This window comes from Phocoena sinus, chromosome 8 (genome assembly GCF_008692025.1).
Source record: "Phocoena sinus isolate mPhoSin1 chromosome 8, mPhoSin1.pri, whole genome shotgun sequence".
NCBI lineage: Eukaryota > Metazoa > Chordata > Mammalia > Artiodactyla > Phocoenidae > Phocoena > Phocoena sinus.
Genome location: NC_045770.1, coordinates 12,989,197 through 13,010,681, shown reverse-complemented (window position 1 = coordinate 13,010,681; position 21,485 = coordinate 12,989,197).

The following is a 21,485-nucleotide window of genomic DNA, read 5'->3' as shown; positions in this document are numbered from 1 at the left end:
GCCCTCTGAGATCTGGTCCCAGCCCCCTCCCCAGCTGCGTCTCTTGTCTCCCTCCCCACTCACACCCCACCCATAATTCAGTCTCATGGAGCCTCTGTTAGTGTTTCTCTAACAGAGCTGGTGGGTCATACCTCCGTGCCTTTTCCAGGCTGTGCTCTCAGCCACGAGGACCTCCCCACCTTTCCTCCCTCTCTCCCATCTCCCTGGGAAGCTCCAGCTCCTTCTTCAAGACCGGGCTTTGGCATCTCCCTCTGTGGAACACCTTGCTGGCTCCCCTGCTCCAGGTGGGTCCCTTCTCCCTGCTCCCATGCACCTTTGTCTTCTTGTTCCTGCCTTGCATCCATCACACTGCACTGTGACCATTGGTTCTCGTCTCCACTTCCCCTGCTAGACTGCAAGTTCCTTGAGGGCAGGAACTGTGTTTCATTCATTCATTCATTTATTTAAAAATGCTTATTGAGTACTAACTTTATGCTAGGCACTGTGCCTGATGCTGGGATACTTGGCTTGTGTCACAGAGTACACGGTCTAGTGCGGAATAATTCGTCACACCAGTAACAGTAATGATAAATGATCACACCAATACATATATAATTATAGCTTATAAAGGAAAAGTAAAGGGTGTGATATCCTTGGAATAATTCCTGATTCCAGGGAGTATTCAGTATATGCTACTTTTCTACCCCAGCCCTAGCCCCGTACACCAGGATGTATATTTATTGCTGTATGTGTAGCACTGCTCCCAGAGTGGGGACATTTATCCCTGCAGGTCTGTGAACTTTCTGTAGGAGGTTCTCTTTTTCTTCAGCTCCTGTCCAGGGCCTGGCACACAGTAGGTATATGATAAATGTGGGTTGAGTTAAAAATGGAATTATAGGGACTTCCCTGGTGGCATGGTGGTTAAGAATCCGCCTGCCATTGCAGGAGACACAGGTTTGAGCCCTGGTCCGGGAAGATCCCACATGCCACGGAGCAACTAAGCCCACGCACCACAGTTACTGAGCCAGCGCTCTAGAGCCCGTGGGCCACAACTACTGAGCCTGTGCGCCTAGAGCCCGTGCTCCGCCACAAGAAAAGCCACCTCAGTGAGAGGCCCGTGCACTGCAATGATGAGTAGCCCCCGCTCGCCGCAACTAGAGAAAGCCCGTGTGCTAGCAACGAAGACCCAACGCAGTCAAAAATAAATAAATAAATTTATTAAAAAAAATAAAATTATATCCCTGTGTGTGAGTCAGGGTGGCCTTACTATCCGGAGGAGCCCAGGCCACTGGGCAGCGCGGTCAGGGCTCTGGACATGGCTGCCCTTCCTCTCCCTGAACACTCTCTCCCCCATGGCCACGGAGATCAGGAAAAGGGGAGTCCTTTCAGCTGTTACTTACTAGTTGTATGACTTTGGGCAAGTCATGGAGCCTCAATCTCTCTGAGCCTCAATCTCCTCCCCTGTAAAATGGAGATGATAATAGTACTGGTGTCATAAGTTTTCTATGAGGAGGCTTAAGTTAACACACAGAAAGCATTAGAGCCGGGCCTGGTATAGACTAGACAGTCCGTAGAGCTGTACTATTATTATTATCATTACCATTTCTACCGCAGGATCCCAGTGAATGTCTGACCATCACCTGCATGTGTCTCCCCACCAGATCCCACACACAGCCCAGCCCCCTCCGGCCTTGCACGCGACTGGAGTCCCAACCTTTCCTCTTGCTAGGAAGCTGTGGGTAACTGGGTCTTAATTAAGCATGCCTGACTGGGGTGTGATTAGCGGCTGCTGTGTGAGTCAGCAGCAGGCCAGGGTGGGGAGAAGACTGGGGGGTGGGTGGGGGGGGAAGCAGAGAGAGTGGAACAGAAGGCTGCTGCTGTCTGGGGCTGGATTTCCAGGCTCAGTCAACCTGCTTTCCTTAACAACTACGGGGGACAGGGTGAGCAGTCCTTGGTCTCAGCAGCCACCCCATCCTAGCGCCAGAGCTGTAGCTCTGCAGTTGCTACTCACTCATTCATTCAGCAAATACTGCACGCTTACTACTTCCAGGCACTGTCCTAGGTGCTGGGCGGGAGGAGTGGACAACATGGACACAGGTCGCTGCCCCCATGTAACATACAGAGTGGGGGGAGGGGCACAGAGAGCTTACAATGCCCTGTGCTGACCACCACCATGGGGGGTGGCACCCAGGAGACCCCAGGAAGAGCTGGCTGGCCTTTCCCTGCTCTGAGTATCTTGTCCTGCATAGCCTCCCATCATATCTTGAGGTGACCTTATTTCCGTACCTGTCTACCTCCCCACCAACGGTAAGTCACCTGAGGGCACAGACCACATGACATCGTTCTCTGTCCCTCTGGCTCTTGGCATAGCTCTTGGAACATAGCAGGTGCTCAAAAAATGGTTTGTTTGGTTGAATGAACCCCAGCTCAGGAAGCTCAGGCTGTATGACCCCCTAGAACAGGGATTGGCAAACCATAGCCTGCGGGCCCAATCCTGCCTCCAGCCAGGCTATTTTGTAGAGCTCTCAAGCTAAGAATGGTTTCTACATTTTTTAAAGGGTGAATTGTTTAAAAAAAAAAAAAATTCAAGAGCAATATGCTGCAGAGACATCCGTGGCTGTAAAGCCTAAAATATTTACTGTCTGGTGTTTTACAGAAAATGTTTGCTGCCCCTTGGTCTAGAAGCTTTTGTCTGCATCTCCCTTATTTACGAAATGAGGAGCTTGGTTTAGGTACCACAAAGGCTCCTGATGTGGAGTCATGGGACCCTGAATTCCATAGCTCTTGTCTCTGTCCTTGAAGGTCCCGTGTTACACTCCCATCACCAGTGGCCCTGCACACAGCAGGCGCTCAGGTGACGTCGGCTGGCTGGTGGTATGGTGGCGGGAGAGGGAATTAGCTCAGAGCCTGGCTCCGTTGCCACACAGCTGTGAGTTTAGGCAAGTTGCTTAAGTCCCGGAGCCTCAGTTTCCTCACCTGAAAAAATGAGGGTAGTAACTTAGCACCTGTTTCCTAGGGTGGCAGTAAGGTTTGTTTGTTTTCTGGCCACACCACATGGCAGGTGGAACTTCCCTGACCAGGTGTTGAACCCCTGCCCGCTGCGGTGAAAGTGTGGAGTCTTAACCACTGGACCACCAGGGAAGTCCAGCAGTGAGGCTTAAAGGAGATAACTGAAGGTGGAGGTGCTCTGTAAGTTCTACGCTACTGTTACTGTTGAACATGTATGGTTAGTTAGTCTTGCTTGATACAATTTAACTCATGGGGTGGTTTCTGGGAGAAGGATGGTCTGGTTCTCGAAGGTCAAGGTGGATTCTAAAGCTGCCCATCAAAAAGGCTCAGGGTAAGTGAGCTCGGTGATGGGGTTATCTACGGTCTTGAGGGACCCCCTGCCTACTCCTTTCAGACTGCGGGAAGGGACAGTTGATTAAGACTTGGGGAGGGTGAACCCCCAGAGCCTTGATCCCTTAGGATTCCCTGGGGCAATGGATGGAGCCAGACCCGCACAGCAGTCTCACCTCTGGCCCTACAGTCGCCTCTGTTCCCTGGGAGCGAGAATTTGGCTTTCCTGCCTAGCCTGGCTCCCCCGACTCACTGCCATTGGATCTATCTTCGTCTCTCCATAACCTTGACTCATCTTTGTTTAGCATTTTCCTTTTGATGAGCTCTCCCATATATATCCACTCTGTTTTCTGCAAGAGCCCTATGTGGTAGGGATATCATTCCCCGCTTTTATAGATGAAGATACCGAGGTTCAGGGAGGTTCAGCAACTTGCCCGGAGTGTCCCAGCTGGGATGAAATCTGGGTTTCTTACTGCCAGGGCTCTTTCTGTCACACCACACTGCCTTTCTTCACCTGCCTCAGCTGTACTAATGCATCTGTCTTCTCCCGGTCCCGCTCCCACTGCTTTGCTGCCCTTCGCTTCATCCCAGCTGACTCACAGGCCAGACAGGCCGGGGAGAATCCCCTTCTACCCACTCCGGCCCCCGTGCCCCGTCCTGGCGTAGGAGCAGGCCTGCCCTTGCAGTGGAAACCTGTTGTAACGACAGTGGTGCTTGGGGCCCTCCCTCGACTGGCCCTGCCCCCTGGAGGATCTGGGGTAGAGCTGGCTGGGGAAGGCGCACACCAGGAGTGCCAGGGAGGAGATGCCAGCTTCAGTTACCATGACATGGAGTGTTTATGCTGCCACGGGGTCCTGGGTGTCACACTGCATTAGGCGGGCACTCAGGGCCTACTCCCGCCAGCCAAGAGACCAGCTGCTCGTCCTCTCTCCCTTCCTCCTCTGCCATACTCGGTGACGTTCCTGACCCTGGAGATACATTTAGGGTCTCCTGGGTGCCCGGCCTTTGGAAGATGCCACTTTCTGGGGACTGAGTGTTCGACTGGGGCCAGGAAGCCTTGGTCCCTCAACAGTTTCATCTGACCTCCTCTGGGGGCAGGCTCCTAGCTCCTGGTTTGACGGGGAGCATCCAGGCTTTGAGGACCCAGCAGTCCCTCTCTGTGGTCTCAGCCCATAGGTGATGCCCTGCAGAATCCTGGACGCAGGGGTACCTGCAATGGGGGAGATCTCAGACCTTAACTTCCCCAAGACAGGACCCTGATGGGTTTATGGGGAGACCTAGAGGCCCCCACCCCTGGTGTGGCTTCCTCTTCTGCCTTGCCCGTCTTCAGCTTTGTGTCTGCCACTCTCCCCCATTTCCTCTGTACTCGGCAGTAGGTTGAGGACTGGGGGACGATGGGCAGTGAAGGGAGATCAGAGAGGGCCCAGGTCCACTCCCTGAGGAAGAAAGTGTTTGGGGGGCACATGACTCTGTGGGTACCCAGCCTGAGGAGTGACGGGTACGGGGGTAGAAAGCGTGAGCTGGGTACAAGCTCAGCCCCAGAGCACAGGGGCTGCTGCATCATCCCCTCCTCTCCAGGCCTTCCTAACTGTCCCCTCAGGGTCTGGCGCAAGCCTCCCTTTCCAGCTCCATCACCCCCAGACTTGAGTCTTCCCTATGCTCTGCCCATAGCCTTACCACCCTGCCGCCTGCATTGTATCCACTAGGTTGCTGATACCCTAAAGGCTGGCCCCCTTCACCACCTAGAAAGATTCTACTAATCCTTTGCATCTCCTCTCAAGACCCACCTCCACTGTGAGGCCTCCCCTCACCTCCGCTCCCACTGGAATGCCACCCAGATGGCACATCTCCATTGTAACTACATCTGCCTATATGTGGCTTGGTTGTTGATGTTTCTCTCTGACTCTAGACAGTCAGGGACAATGTCTTCATCGCCTTGGGACCCTCAGCAGTAGCTCTGTGCTTGGCCTACATTGTTGACATTTAATAAATGTTTAGAACATGCTTGAATTAGTAAGCTAATCAATGACTAGGGCCACGGGAGAGGTGCTCAAGTGGTCCTCCCCACCCCCTGTCCCTTCCCAGTGTCCCCCACTCTTCCCCATGGGACAGGGAGAGACAGGTCTAAGAGCCCACAGTCCAGATCCCCATAAAGGGGCTTGGAAATCTGAGATTGGGCTCCCAGGAGAACAGTAGCATCTCCAAAGAGCCTCCTCCAGACCTGTCCCCCACATCATTCTTGGATAGCCCCTTGGACAGTGCTCTTTCCAAATTTCTGGCATTCAAAGCGGAACCCAGCCTCCGAGCTCAGCACGCTAAGCCCTGAGGAGCTGCATTGCTCTGGCTCCGTCACCTCGACTGGCTCCAAACTAGGTCAGGTCCTGCTGCCGGCCAGCAGGAGTTGGCCAGCACTGACTGCCCAGTGGCCTGGCCACGTGCTTGCAGCTCCTGGGGAGCGAGAGCCTGGAAACTGCTGGCGTAGGGGGATAGGAGCTGGGGTGAGTGGGGCAGGGGGTGGAGGAGAAGGTCTGACACCAAGGTCAGTGCAGGTTGTAGTGCTTCCCTTGCTCCACTCTCAGGAGTGAATTTGCTCCATTCTTTTCCTTATTCAGTCCACAAAGGTTTACTGTGTGTTTGTCTCATGCCAGGTACTGTACTAGGTACTGGGGCTGGAAGAAGAGCTCGTGGGCCAGACGCAAACCAACCATAGTAAGATGCACCAGAGTGATGACAAGGTTTGTACCAGATGCCCTGGGCTGCCCAGGAGAGAGGACAATGGGGAGGGTCAGTGGAGGTCAGAGACCATGTCCCAAGGGCCAGCTGCTCACACTATTGCAGGAGCTGCTGACTCCCCTTTATCTCCACCCACACCCTGCCCCCAGGATGTGCTCTAGATATAGCTCCAGATTAGATCTCAAAGGTGTCCTCCCGGCTTGCAGGACCATCAACCCGGTCCAAGCCTCCTCTCACCTGGCAGCTGCAGCTGCCCTCCCCCCCTTTTTTCTTAAAAAGAAACTGCTTTTTATTTACTTATTTATTTTTGGCTGTATTGGGTCTTCGTTTCTGTGTGAGGGCTTTCTCTAGTTGTGGCAAGCGGGGGCCACTCTTCATCGCAATGCGTGGGCCTCTCACTGTCGCGGCCTCTCACTGTCGCGGGGCACAGGCTCCAGACGCGCAGGCTCAGTAGTTGTGGCTCATGGGCCCAGTTGCTCCGTGGCATGTGGGATCTTCCCAGACCAGGGCTCGAACCCGTGTCCCCTACATTGGCAGGCAGACTCTCAACCACTGCGCCACCAGGGAAGCCCGCAGCTGCCCTTTAACGGGGCTCCCTTTTGCAATCTAGTTTCCATGTAACAGCGAAAATGATTTTGTTCTAAATATATATTTTACTTTTATTAGGTAATACATGCCCTTGGTACAAAATAGAATGATTTTAAAAACAGGAGTCATGTCACTCCTTTGCTTAGGATCTGACTTCTCATCTACTTAGAACAAACCCCCAATTCCCTGCCTGGCCTACAGAGACCTCCCTAACTTGGAGTCTGCTTGCCCCTCTGATCCCACTTTGCATCACTTCCCCCTCCCCAACAGTGAACCAGTCTGCTCCTCAAACAGGCCAGTCTCGCTGCCTCCCAAGGCCTTTGCACATGCTGTTCCATCTGCCTGCAATGCTGTTCCATCTGCCTGCAATGCTCTTTCCCAGACATCTGCTTGACTGCTGCCTCTCATCCCTCTATCGCAGCTTAATGTCACCTCCTCAGAGAGGCCTTCCCTGCCTGCTAATCTAAAGTAGCCATGAGACATTCTATCCTATCACTATATTAAAAAAAAAACAGCTTTATTGAGATATAATTGACATAAAACAAGTTGCACATATTTAAAATGTTCGTGGATAAATTTTAACATATGTATACACCTGTGAAACCATCACCACTGTCAAGATAGTCGGTGTATCTATCACCCCCAAGTTTCTTCATGTACATTTGTAATCCCTCCCTCCTGCCTCGCCCAGCATTCTCTCCCCCATCCCCTGACACCACTGATCTGCCTTCTGTCGCTATAGGTTAGTTTGCATTTTCAAGAATTTCATATAAATGGAATCGTACAGGATGTGCTCTTTTGGGGAGGAAAGTCTAGCTTTTTTCATAAAGCATAATTATTTAGAGAATTATCCATACTGCATGAATCTATAGTTTATTCCTTTGTATTGCTGAGGGGTGCTTGGATAAGGGAGATGGGGCCTGTGCTCCACCCTCATCCCCTGGGCCTTGGTATGGCACATTCCAAAGCCTCAGCTGGGTTCCCTGTCCCCCTGCCCTCTGGTGTCACATTGGATGAGGCTGCTGCTGCAGTAAGGCAGAAGTGGCAGGCAGAGGTAGTGAGGGCTGGTGCCCCATGGGGCAGGCAGAGAGGGAGCACACAGAAGGAGGTAGGGCAGAGGGCCCGGCGTCAGCTCTAGGTGCCAAGGTGCTGTGTTATGGGATGTGGGAGTGGGCACCCTCCTGGTGGAACTTTACATAATGCATGGCTTGGCTGTCAATTGCCCTGGGAGCTAATAGAGCCATTTGCATGCTATCACCAGATTGGCTGGGAGAAATAGGAGGGCATTTGTCCCGTGGAGTGGTCTCTGCCATCCTGTGTTGGCACTGGGCTGGACAGGTGTCATTGCCTTCATATGGGAGAAGGCAGCACCTCTCTGGGTAGAGTTGCCATCTTTGTGGCCTAGTCTCCATGACTGGAGTCAGAGGGAGAGGTCTTTAATCAATTCCCAAATAGCAGAGAAGGCAGGCCAGTTGTGCTTGGCATTAGAGGGGGATACAGGTAAAATCCTATTAGGTGGGTCTAGAGTGTGGTGTCTTATTTATTAGACATTTGTATTCATTTTCTACTGCTGGATAACAAATGATCACAAAACTACCGGCTTAAAACAACATGCATTTTATCATCTCACAGTTTCTGTGGGTCAGGAGTCCAGGCCCAGCCTAACGGGCTCCTTGCTCAGTGTCTCACAAAGCTGAAATCTAGGTGTTGGCTGGTCTGGATTTCTTTATGGAGTGGGATCTTCTTCCAAGCTCTGTGGTTGTTGGCAGAATATGGTGCCTTGCGGTTGTAGGACTGGAGTCCCATTCTCTTGCTGGCTGTCATCCGGGGACCTCTCTTGGCTCTTAGAAGCACTCAGTTTGTTGCCCTGTAGTCCTCTTACAGGCTCGCTTACCACATGGGAGCTAAATTCTTTAAGGTCTCACCAGGAGACTCTCTCCCCCCTCAGGAAGGGTCAGTCCCTCTTTTAAGAGCTTTCACTGGTTAAGTCAGGCCCACTCAGGATAAACTTCCATTTAATTAACTCCAAATGAACTGATTTGAGACCTTAATTACCTCACTCCATCATCTTCGTGAATCCCACCCACACTGCAGGGAAGAGCATTATACAGGGCACGTGTACAGGGAGGCAGGACTCATGCGGTGACCTTAGCATCCTGCCTATCACAATATTTTAGTGAGGGAGAGATGAGGGAGATAGATAGACAGACAGACAGATAGATAGAGAGAGAGAGAGAGAGAGAGAGAGGGAGAGAAAGAGAGAGAGAGAAGTTGGATATTTAAAGATAGAAAGGAGTGGTGGGTGTAGAACAACAGAGTTGCAGAGCCCACCTGCAATTCTGTTCTGCTCTGCTCTTCCCTTTCTTGCTTATAATCAAGACAGTTGATAATTCAGAATTTTAGTTATAAACAGTGACTATCACATGGATAGGAACCAAAAAGAGCATTTGCTGTATGTGCTCATTTCTCACAGGGAATTGGTGAGAACCAGCTCAACCAATGACTATTGCCCTTGGCCATCTGCTGGGACGTGCAAAGAGCTTATAGAATCAGAGGATTACAGACTGCTGGAGCCAGCGGGGACTTTGGGGATCTTGTAATCCAACCCGAACATTGCACAGATGATGGAACCAAGGCCCAGAGAGGAAACGTGAGTCGTGCGAGGTCACACAGCTAGTTGGTAGCAAGGTTTACCGGGAACCAACCAATGTCTGCTCATTCAGCCAGAAGGTTCTGTGTGAGGGTTGGGAGGAGACAGACGTATCCTAGGCCATCTCATGTACTTTCCACTATACCAGTTTGCCTCGTTACACAGTCCCTGCCCTTCTAATGGGACTGGCTTCATAGAATTCTTAATGTGTAAAATATTAAATAGCGGTTGTGTCGGCCTAGTCCTGCTTGGCCATGGGGACTAGACAGAGGGGTTGCAGCCTGAGCACAGATGGGGTGGCAGCAGGAGGAGGGGGCTCTGCAGCCTGCAGAATGGCAATGTTTGTGGGCACATGTGCACGCGTGCGTGCGTGTGTGTATCCAACTGAGATTAAACCCTGAAAGCGGGACTCACCCCTACCTCCTCCTCCCCCAGGCAATCACATCCTGCCTGTGACTATGTCACCTCCTTCCCTCCAGAAGCCTTTATCAGTATCACAGATGCTGATTCACAAGACGCAGGTTGCCAAGGAAGGTGATTAATGATGGCAGCTGTGGTCCCCCTCACTCTCCCATCCTCCCTGACCTTTTTCTTCCCCCTCCTCTTTCCAGTTTCCCCCTGTCACCACCATCCTCTAAGAAAATAGATAAGCATCCCTGGCATGAGAGGGGAAGGAAGGGAAATTGGGCCCTTTTGGAGTAACTGCTAAGGTTCAGGCACTGTGCCAGGCTCTTTCATTCGTTCTCATTTAACAATGTACATAAAGAGATGCTGCGGGGTGTCCTCAGATGCAGGGGAGGGCTGTGCTCATTCCATGTCCCCATAGAGGGCAGTGCCAGGCTGATTTCCCGCAGACACAATTGCCATCCTTTGGCACATATGTTGTTCACGTTGGCTCTGATGTGCATGCTGTCGGCATGCCAGACTTCAGAGGACAAACCCATGTAACCCCGGAGCCTTCAATGTCGAGGCTGTCAGGGACCTTAGCGATCATTCACTTTCCTAGAAAGGGTGAGACGGAAGCCCAGAGGAAAAACAACTTGTTCAAGATCACGCAAAGCTCGCCTCTCCTGACTCCTGTTCTAGAGTTTGTTTTCCTATCCAGCTTCTATTTCTCCTGCTGTACTTTAATTCTCTGGAAACTGGGAAACAGTCACTGAGAGCTTCAGCGGTGCAGAGTAAAGGGTAAATGGGGGTAAAGGTCTTTCTTTTTTTTTTTAATTTTTGAATTTAATTAATTTTTTTATACAGCAGGTTCTTATTAGTTATCTATTTTATACATATTATTGTGTATATGTCAATCCCAATCTCCCAATTCATTCCACCACCACCCCCCACCACCACTTTCCCCCCTTGGTGTCCATACGTTTGTTCTCTACATCTGTGTCTCTATTTCTTCTTTTTAATTAATTAATTAATTAATTAAATTAATTTTTGGCTGTGTTGGGTCTTCGTTTCTGTGCGAGAGCTTTCTCTAGTTGTGGCAAGCGGGGGCCACTCTTCATCGCAGTGCTCAGGCCTCTCACTGTCGCGGCCTCTCTTGTTGTGGAGCACAAGCTCCAGACGCGCAGGCTCAGTAGTTGTGGCTCACGGGCCTAGTTGCTCCGCAGCATGTGGGATCCTCCCAGACCAGGGCTTGAACCCATGTCCCCTGCATTGGCAGGCAGATTCTCAACCACTGCACCACCAGGGAAGCCCTGTGTCTCTATTTCTTCCCTGCAAACCGGTTCATCTGTACCATTTTTCTAGGTTCCGCATATATGTGTTAATATATAATATTTTTTTTCTCTTTCTGACTTACTTCACTCTGCATGACAGTCTCTAGGTTCATCCATGTCTCTACAAATGACCCAATTTCATTTCTTTTTATGCCTGAGTAATATTCCATTGTATATATGTACCACATCTTCTTTATCCATTCGTCTGTTGATGGGCATTTAGGTTGCTTCTATGACCTGGCTATTGTAAATAGTGCTGCAATGAACATTGGGGTGCATGTGTCTTTTTGAATTATGGTTTTCTTAGGGTATATGCCCAGTAGTGGGATTGCTGGGTCATATGGTAGCTCTATTTTTAGTTTTTCAGGGAACCTCCATACAGTTCTCCATAGTGTCTGTATCAATTTACATTCCCATCAGCAGTGCAAGAGGGTTCCCTTTTCTCCACACCCTCTCCAGCATTTGTTGTTTGTAGATTTTTTGATGATGCCCATTCTAACTGGTGTGAGGTGATACCTCATTGTAGTTTTGATTTGCATTTCTCTAATAATTAGTGATGTTGAGCAGCTTTTCATGTGCTTTGTGGCCATCTGTATGTCTTCTTTGGAGAAATGTCTATTAAGGTCTTCTGCCAATTTTTGGATTGGGTTGTTTGTTTTTTTTAATATTGAGCTGCATGAGTTGTGTATATATTTTGGAGATTAATCCTTTGTCCATTGATTCATTTGCAAATATTTTCTCCCATTCTGAGGGGTGTCTTTTCGTCTTGTTTATGGTTTCCCTTGCTGTGCAAAAGCTTTTAAGTTTCATTAGGTCCCATTTGTTTATTTTCGTTTTTATTTCCATTACTCTAGGAGGTGGATCAAAAAAGATCTTTCTGTGATTTATGTCATAGAGTGTTCTTCCTATGTTTTCATCTAAGAGTTTTATAGTGTCTGGTCTTACATTTGGGTCTCTAATCCATTTTGAGTTTATTTTTATGTATGGTGTTAGGGAATGTTCTAATTTCATTCTTTTACATGTAGCTGTCCAGTTTTCCCAGCACCACTTATTGAAGAGACTGTCCTTTCTCCATTGTATATCCTTGCCTCCTTTGTCATAGATTAGTTGACCATAGGTGCGTGGGTTTATCTCTGGGCTTTCTATCCTGTTCCATTGATCTATATTTCTGTTTTTGTGCCAGTACCATATTGTCTTGATTATTGTAGCTTTGTTGTATAGTCTGAAGTCAAGGAGTCTGATTCCTCCAGCTCCGTTTTTTTCCCTCAAGACTGCTTTGGCTATTTGGGGTCTTTTGTGTCTCCATACAGATTTTAAGATTTTTTGTTCTAGTTTTGTAAAAAAATGCCATTGGTAATTTGATAGGGATTGCATTGAATCTGTAGATTGCTTTGGGTAGTATAGTCATTTTCACCATATTGATTCTTCCAATCCAAGAACATGGTATATCTCTCCATCTGTTTGTATCATCTTTAATTTTTTTCATCAGTGTCTTATAGTTTTCTGCATACAGGTCTTTTGTCTCCCTAGGTAGGTTTATTCCTAGGTATTTTATTCTTTTTGTTGCAGTGGTAAATGGGAGTGTTTCCTTAATTCCTCTTTCAGATTTTTCACCATTAGTGTATAGGAATGCAAGAGATTTCTGTACATTAATTTTGTATCCTGAAACTTTACCAAATTCATTGATTAGCTCTAGTAGTTTTCTGGTGGCATCCTAAGGATTCTCTATGTATAGTATCATGTCATCTGCAAACAGTGACAGTTTTACTTCTTCTTTTCCAATTTGTATTCCTTTTATTTCTTTTTCTTCTCTGATTGCCGTGGCTGGGACTTCCAAAAGTATGTTGAATAATAATGGTGAGAGTGGACATCCTTGTCTTGTTCCTGATCTTAGAGGAAATGCTTTCAGTTTTTCACCATTGAGAACGATGTTTGCTGTGGGTTTGTCATATATGGCCTTTATTATGTTGAGGTAGGTTCCCTCTATGTCCACTTTCTGGAGAGTTTTTTATCATAAATTGGTGTTAAATTTTTTCAAAAGCTTTTTCTGCATCTATTGAGATGATCATATGGTTTTTCCTTCCATTTGTTAATATGGTGTATCACATTGATTGATTTTCGTATATTGAAGAATACTTGCATCCCTGGGATAAATCCCACTTGATCATGGTGTATGATCCTTTTAATGTGTTGTTGGATTCTGTTTGCTAGTATTTTGTTGAGGATTTTTGCATCTATGTTCATCAGTGATATTGGTCGGTAATTTTCTTTTTTTGTAGTGCCTTTGTCCAGTTTTGGTATCAGGGTGATAGTGGCCTAATAGAATGAGTTTGGGAGTGTTCATTCCTCTGCAATTTTTTGGGAAGAGTTTGAGAAGGATGGGTGTTAGCTCTTCTCTAAATGTTTGCTAGAATTCACCTGTGAAGCCATCTGGTCCTGGACTTTTGTCTGTGGGAAGATTTTTAATCAGAGTTTCAATTTCATTACTTGTGATTGGTCTGTTCATATTTTCTGTTTCTTCCTGGTTCAGTCTTGGAAGGTTATACCTGTCTAAGAATTTGTCCATTTCTTCCAGGTTGTCCATTTTATTGGCATAGAGTTGCTTGTAGTAGTCTCTTAGGATGCTTTGTATTTCTGGGGTGTCTCTTGTAACTTCTCCTTTTTCATTTCTAATTTTATTGATTTGGGTCCTCTCCCGCTTTTTCTTGATGACTCTGGCTAATGGTTTATCAATTTTGTTTATCTTCTCAAAGAACCAGCTTTTAGTTTTATTGATCTTTGCTATTGTTTTCTTTGTTTCTATTCCATTTATTTCTGCTTTGATCTTTACGATTTCTTTCCTTCTGCTAACTTTGGGTTTTGTTTGTTCTTCTTTCTCTAGTTCCTTTAGGCGTAAAGTTAGATTGTTTATTTGAGATTTTTCTTGTTTCTTGAGGTAGGCTTGTATTGCTATAAACTTCTCTCTTAGAACTGCTTTTGTTGCATCCCATGGGTTTTGGATCGTCGTGTTTTCATTGTCATATGTCTCTAGGTATTTTTTGACTTCCTCTTTGGTTTCTTCAGTGATCTCTTGGTTATTTAGTAGTGTATTGTTTAGCCTCCATGTGTTTGTGTTTTTTATGTTTTTTTCCCCTGTAATTGATTTCTAATCTCATAGCGTTGTGGTCAGATAATATGCTTGATAGGATTTCAATTTTCTTAAATTTACTGAGGCATGATTTGTGACCCAAGATATGATCTATCCTGGAGAATGTTCCGTGCACACTTGAGAAGAATGTGTATTCTGTTGTTTTTGGATGGAGTGTCCTATAAATATCAATTAAATCTATCTGGTCTATTGTGCCATTTAAAGCTTGTGTTTCCTTATTAATTTTCTGCTTGGATGATCTGTCCATTGGTGTAAGTGAGGTATTAAAGCCCCCCACTATTATTATGTTACTGTCAATTTCCTCTTTTATAGCTGTTAGCAGTTGCCTTATATATTGAAGTGCTCCTATCTTGGGTGCATATATATTTATAATTGTTGTATCTTCTTCTTGGATTGATCCCTTGATCATTATGTAGTGTCCTTCCTTGTGTCTTGTAACATTCTTTATTTTATTTTATTATTTTTTATTATTATTTTTTAATGTATTTATTTATTTACTTTTATTTGGTTGTGCTGGGTCTTAGTAGCGGCTTGCAGGCTCCTTAATTGTGGCATGCAAACTTTTAGTTGCGGCATGCATGTGGGATCTAGTTCCCTGACCAGGGATCGAACCCAGGTCCCCTGCATTAGGGAGCGTGGAGTCTTAACCACTGCACCACCAGGGAAGTCCCCATTCTTTTTTTTTTTTTTTTTTTTTTTTTTTTGCGGTATGTGGGCCTCTCACTGTTGTGGCCTCTCCGTTGCAGAGCACAGGCTCTGGACACGCAGGCTCAGCGGCCATGGCTCATGGGCCCAGCCGCTCTGCGGCATGTGGAATCTTCCCAGACTGGGGCATGAACCCGTGTCCCCTGCATCGGCAGGCAGACTCTCAACCACTGCGTCACCAGGGAAGCCCGGGAAGTCCCCATTCTTTATTTTAAAGTCTATTTTACCTGATATGAGTATTGCTACTCCCACTTTCTTTTGATTTCCATTTGCATGGAATATCTTTTTCCATCCCCTCAGTTTCAGTCTGTATGTGTCCCTAGGTCTCAAGTGGGTCTCTTGTAGGCAGCATATATATGGGTCTTGTTTTTGTATACATTCAGCGAGTCTGTGTCTTTTGGTTGGAGCATTTAATCCATTCACGTTTAAGGTAATTATTGATATGTATGTTCTTATTACCATTTTCTTAATTGTTTTGGGTTTGTTTTTGTAGGTCCTTTTTTTCTCTTGTGTTTCCCACTTAGAGAAGTTACTTTAGCATTTGTTGTAGAGCTGGTTTGGTGGTGCTGAATTCTCTTAGCTTTTGCTTGTCTGTAAAGCTTTTGATTTCTCCATCGAATCTGAATTAGATCCTTGCCGGGTAGAGTAATCTTTGTTGTAGGCTCTTCCCTTTCATCACTTTAAATATGTCATGCCACTCCTTTCTGGCTTATAGAGTTTCTGCTGAGAAATCAGCTGTTAACCTTATGGGAGTTCCCTTGTATGTTATTTGTTGTTTTTCCCTTGCTGCTTTCAATAATTTTTCTTTGTCTTTAATTTTTGCCAATTTGATTACTATGTGTCTCGGTGCACTTCTCCTTGGGTTTATCCTGTATGAGACTCTCTGTGCTTCCTGGATTGGGTGGCTATTTTCTTTCCCATGTTAGGGAAGTTTTTGACTATAATCTCTTCAAACATTTTCTCTGGTCCTTTCTCTCTCTCTTCTCCTTCTGGGACCCCTATAATATGGATGTTGTTGCATTTAATGTTGTCCCAGAGGTTTCTTAGGCTGTCTTCATTTCTTTTCATTCTTTTTTCTTTATTCTGTTCCACAGCAGTGAATTCCACCATTGTGTCTTCTAGGTCACTTATCTGTTCTGCCTCAGTTATTCTGCTATTGACTCCTTCTAGTGTATTTTTCATTTCAGTTATTGTATTGTTCATCTCTGTTTGTTTGTTCTTTATTTCTTCTAGGTCTTTGTTAAACATTTCTTGCATCTTCTTGATCTTTGCCTCCATTCTTTTTCCGAGGTCCTGGATCATCTTCACTATCATTATTCTGCATCCTTTTTCTGGAAGGTTGCCTATCTCCACTTCATTTAGTTGTTTTTCTGGGGTTTTATCTTGTTCCTTCATCTGGTACATAGCCCTCTGGCTTTTCATCTTGTCTATCTTTCTGTGAATGTGGTTTTTGTTCCACAAGCTGCAGTGCTAAAGGTCTTTAATGAGGGAGGTTTATAGCATGAGGACTAACTCTTCCAATATCCACCTCTGAGCAGCTTCACCTAGCTCCCTCCTTGAATGATGGGCCTTGTCACAATGACTAGAATGGGTTGCCAGCTTACTGATGGGGCCTGGGATGTGACAGAACCTCTTACACTGAGGCAGCCTCCATAGAGTGGACTGTTTCCTTAGTTCTTTTCAATGTGTCCAGGTGTGTATGTGTGCGCGGGGTGGGGGTGTGGTCCGGAAGTGCTGTGGAATGTGCACTAATGGTATACATATTGGACTAATACGCATGCAGAACTCCAAGCCCAATTTCTGATTTGTGAGATATGACAGTGGGATACTCACTTTCCCTTGTTTTGGGGACATCCAACGAGTCATGTAAATGGGTGACAGAATCCAACTTAGGAAATCCAAGGAATGCTTTATTCCTGCCTCTGTTGGCTTCCTCTGGGTCAAGCTGGGAGGTTTGGAGAGAGGGCTGGGCCCAGCCCCCATCTTCCTGCCCTCTGCAACTTTGTCCTTTGGTGAATTTGGACGAGGGATGGAGAGACAGGACTGAGAATTCAGGTTTGGCAGATCTGAGAACATGAGCTAAAGTCCATGGCCCCATTTTCTTGAGGAGTGTTTGGTTGGATAGTAGAGTCAGTGTTTTCCCCTTTTGTACCATAGAAACTCAGTATTTCAGCACCTTGGACAGAGTTCATGACAGGGCTCTGAAGGCAGGAACGCCCTTCCTGCCCTTTGGTGCCCCCACCAGGCCTGTGGGTCTAGTGCTCATGGGTGCCAATACTGAGTTCCCAGTAGATCCAGTAGCCCCGAGGATACTTGGTGGACTGGGCTTTCATGACTGGTCTCTCAGAAGGCTTGACTGCCTAGGACTGCTCAGCAAATGCGAGGGAGTCCTGGGTTGGGCTGTTCCTTCGGTGGGTGGAGGTGGGGGGGGTGGGAGGGGAGGGACTCATGGACATGTTGCCGGGACTGTGGGTCCTGGAACTGGGTTTGGGAGGTCATATTCTGCCTGTTTGATGTCCCGACTGTAAACTCCTTGAGGACAGGAACGGAGAAGATCTTATTCACTGCTGCATCCCTAACACCTAACAGAGTGCCTGGAGGTGGTTAGGTACTCTTCAGTGATTAATTATGGACTGCATTTTGAGAAAAGAGACCATAGAGAATGAAGTTTGGGTTGGGAGCTTGACAGGGATAAAGACAGGACCTTGGATGGACCTCTGTTGGGAGCTATCTTCCCTGCCCTAATTAATTTTCTCCTGCCCTCACCAGGAACCTCTCTCCCCAACCATGCCGATCTCCCAGTGCACCCCACTTCCCCACTCCTTGTGTCTCTTCTCCTTGACATCTGTCCACCTCTGATCTATCCTTTAAGGCTTCACCCAAGGCTACGATATCAACCCCCCCGACCCTTTCCTCACACTGCAGTGAGTTTTCTCTTTCCTAAACTCCTGGGTTACTGATTCTCTGGACCCCTTAACACTTAACACCATATGACAAAGAGTTCATATTTCATGTATGTGTGTCTTAGTTCCATTTTGGCATGCCACAGCTTAAGCAGTCCTTTTTTTTAATTTAATAATATATTTTAAGTAACCCAATAGTATCATTTCAATGTGTCCAATATTAAAAAATTATTAATGAGATATTTTACATGCTTCTCAAAATCTATGGTGGATTTTTTTTTCTTTTTTTTTTTTTTCGGTACGCGGGCCTCTCGCTGCTGTGGCCTCTCCCATTGCGGAGCACAGGCTCCGGACACGCAGGCTCAGTGGCCATGGCTCATGGGCCCAGCCGCTCCGCGGCATGTGGGATCTTCCCAGACTGGGGCACGAACCCGTGTCCCCTGCATTGGCAGGCAGACTCTCAACAACTGCGCCACCAGGGAAGCCCTGTGTGGTGGATTTTATACCTTGAGCACATCTCATTTCACACTGTTTGCATTTCCAGTGCTCAGTAGCCCCAGGTAGGGTGGATAGCATGTTTGAACAGCTTTTGGTGCTGAGAACAGGCCATCTGAGTGCATGTGGCCTAAGTGCCACCCCAGGCCTCTTTGCTGGGTGTCAAAGGGCTAGAATGTCCATGGGAGCCCGAATCTTGGGTTCATGCTCCATCTCTCCTGTTCTTCACTCTGTAACTAGCTGGGACTGGTCCTCTGTGCTTCTGTCACTTACCCCTGTAAAAGTGGGGGGGGATCATTTCTGCTTCCTCTCTATAGCACCAGAAGGCTCTAACCTGCTTTCTCAGGTTTCCCACAAACAGAAGGTGCTATATTTCCTTTTGCATAAAAGATTTCAGCCTATATGGCCCTACATTCTATTTTGCATCACCTTTCCCTCCTCTCACACTCCACCCTCAAGGTGTCCTAGAATATTGAGAAGTTCTCATTCTAATGGAATTGCCCATCCACTGCTGGAATAGGTGCCTTGAGTGGTACTGAGCTCTCCATTACTGGAGGTGACCAAGGCTAACGTACTCTTGCATCTGGGCTGATGCAAAGGGGAATCTGCATGGCTGAGAAATCATGCAGGAGATCTTCAGGGAGTAACTTCCCACTTTGAGATGCCATGATTCCATCAAGTACTTTGAGTGGAAGTAGATAGCGGGGTGTCTGAAGAGACGTAAAATACAGTCTCTAGCCTCAAAGACTATATACAGTTCAGTTGGAGAGTCAAAACAGATACACAGGAAATCTCTAGAAAAATTAGGATCTGGCATAAGTGCCCTAGAGGACTTGGACAGTTGGGAGAGCATGGGAGCCCTAGAAACAGAGTGGAGGCGAGTGAGGAGACCCATCCTTCCTCCTGCAGAGCTGTATTCTGTCCCTGTAACATTTCCTGATGCCCCAGGCTGCTGTCTTGGGTCACCCAGCGCTAATCCTGCCACTGCCCGCAGGACAGACTGCCCCCTGCCTGCTGCTCCTGGGCTTCCTCTGACGGCTAAAGACTCCCCATCCCTTCACAGCTCTGTGTGTGAGGGAGGCAGGGGAGTGTAGGGGTTGGGACAGTGAATCTGCAGCTGGATCTCCAGGGTTTGAGTCCTGCCTGCACGGCTTACCTGGGGGATGACCCTGAGTAAGTTAACCAAGCTCTCTGAGCTGCAGTTTTGTTATCTGCACAAGTGGGCCGTTGACAGTGCCTGTCTCACACGGTCATCATGAAGATATAAAGAGTTAATAGTTGTGCCGGGGACTTGAAAGAGTGCTGGAGATACAGTGTTATATAAGCATTTGTAAAATTAGATACACGACGTTGCTCCCTCCCCCGCCCTCCCTCCTGTGTCCCTGCTCTAACTGTACCCCTTTGGAGGTGCCTTGGTTGACAGTGTCCCTTCCTGACGGGACTGAGCACAGAACTTCAGGAGCAGTAGATCTTGACCATCCCTTCTTCTGGTCACTGTTCTATCAGTGCAGCCTGGCCCAAGATACTTACGTTTAGACATATCGGTGGCCTCATCATGTCCTTTTCTCGGGTCAACTGGTTTTCAGCTAAGCCCTGAGTCTGTTTTCCACGTGCTTCTGAGAAATGGGTTCTACCCCATCCTGTACTTGTGCAGCCAGACTTTGACTCTAGGAACAGAATCGTCCCTGTCCCCTTTATCTGCTGCTGTAGGAGATGCTACCTACTGCCTCAGCCTCATATTGGCCACGTGGATGGTGTCTTTCTGCTTAGGAGCATCTGATCCCACTATGCTTGCCACAGTCTCTGGTGTGATGCTGAGAAAGCAGACCTGGCTCTCACGTCTTCCCTTCAGCCTTGGTGGTCTGAATCTTTCCTTTGCCTTTGTCAGAAGGCTTTGCTGGAAGGCTATACATCCCTCATGGGTATTGTCCCAGGGATGCCTGGCCCTTGTTCGTATGAGTTTGCCTGGCCCCCTCCAGGTCTTGATGGCCCCATCTGCTTGTCTGCCCTCTATCTCCCAGCTCCTGGGCCTGTCTCAAGGCTTGACACAACTCTGAACTTCCTCTTTGCTTTCTGGATGGCTCTTGTCTCTGCCATTATCAAGGGAGCTCCCTGAGGACAGCAGGCAAGTCCCCTTCTCGCTTCTCTCCACCAGTGTCTCTGCACAGCACTGGTGACCAGCTTTATCCTCTCTACTGGCTGATTCTTAGTTATAATCCTGTGTTTCAGAACTGTGAGTACGTCTTCTTCAAGTCGACGAAGGGTGTCCCTGCACAGGACTCTCAGTTGGGTTGATGCCACCAGAGAAGAGCAGATACAAGCAGGGAGACACAGGGGAAGGCTGCGAAATATACAGAGAGGCACGCAGGGTCTCCCAAGCAGACACTGAGAGCCACTCAAAGGTTGGAGCAAGAGACGGAGAGGGATAGAGGGAGAGGTTGGGGATGGAGTCACTGACCAGTGTCTTTTCCTTTCTAGAATCATAGAGTCAGAGCTGGGAGAGACCTCCGGGGTCTCCTCGTTCGGCCTCCTCACCGTGTAGGAGGTGAGCACTGAGGCATTCCCACCGCCTATCTCCCACTCTCTCCTTCTCACTCCTTTTCGTTACTCTGCCCCTCCTGAGGCCGCCTCTCTTTCAGCTCTCACTGTTCTTTGGCTTGGAGGGTGGCTGCTCCTCCCGCCTCTTGGGAGAAGTTGCTGTTCCCTCGGCTGTTTTTGGGGTGGTGCCAATCTTCTTCTTCTTCTTCTTCTTCATGCAGTTGCTTTCTTTTCACCCTCTCCTGAGTCCCAGCCAGCCCCTCTCTTGGTACCCCACAGTCAGCAGCTTCGGGGGACTTTGAGCCCTCCACAGAGAGCCTCCCCAGACTCAGAGAGGGCAGTGGCCAAGCCTACTGCTGCCCAGCAGGCCAGCCCCAGCACAGGGTGGGGGCTCGGGGGCTTGGCTCTTCTCTTGCCGCCTGGGGAGGCGGGCATCACCATCTCCCAGGCTGAGCAGCAGCAGCGAGAGAGCCAGCCGCCCCTCCCCCAACTTAGCCCAGCCATCTGCGGCGCTAGGTGTGTGACGGAGCCTCCAGCAGGCTGTGGGTCCTGACGCTGTCAGACAGCAGATTCTCATCCTGCTTTCTGAGGTGTTGAGGAAACACGAGATGCGCCACCAACCCACAGCACGGTGACGTACGTGGCTCTGCCATGTGCCAGCCTTAGGGTGCTGGAGTCTGCACGCCCTG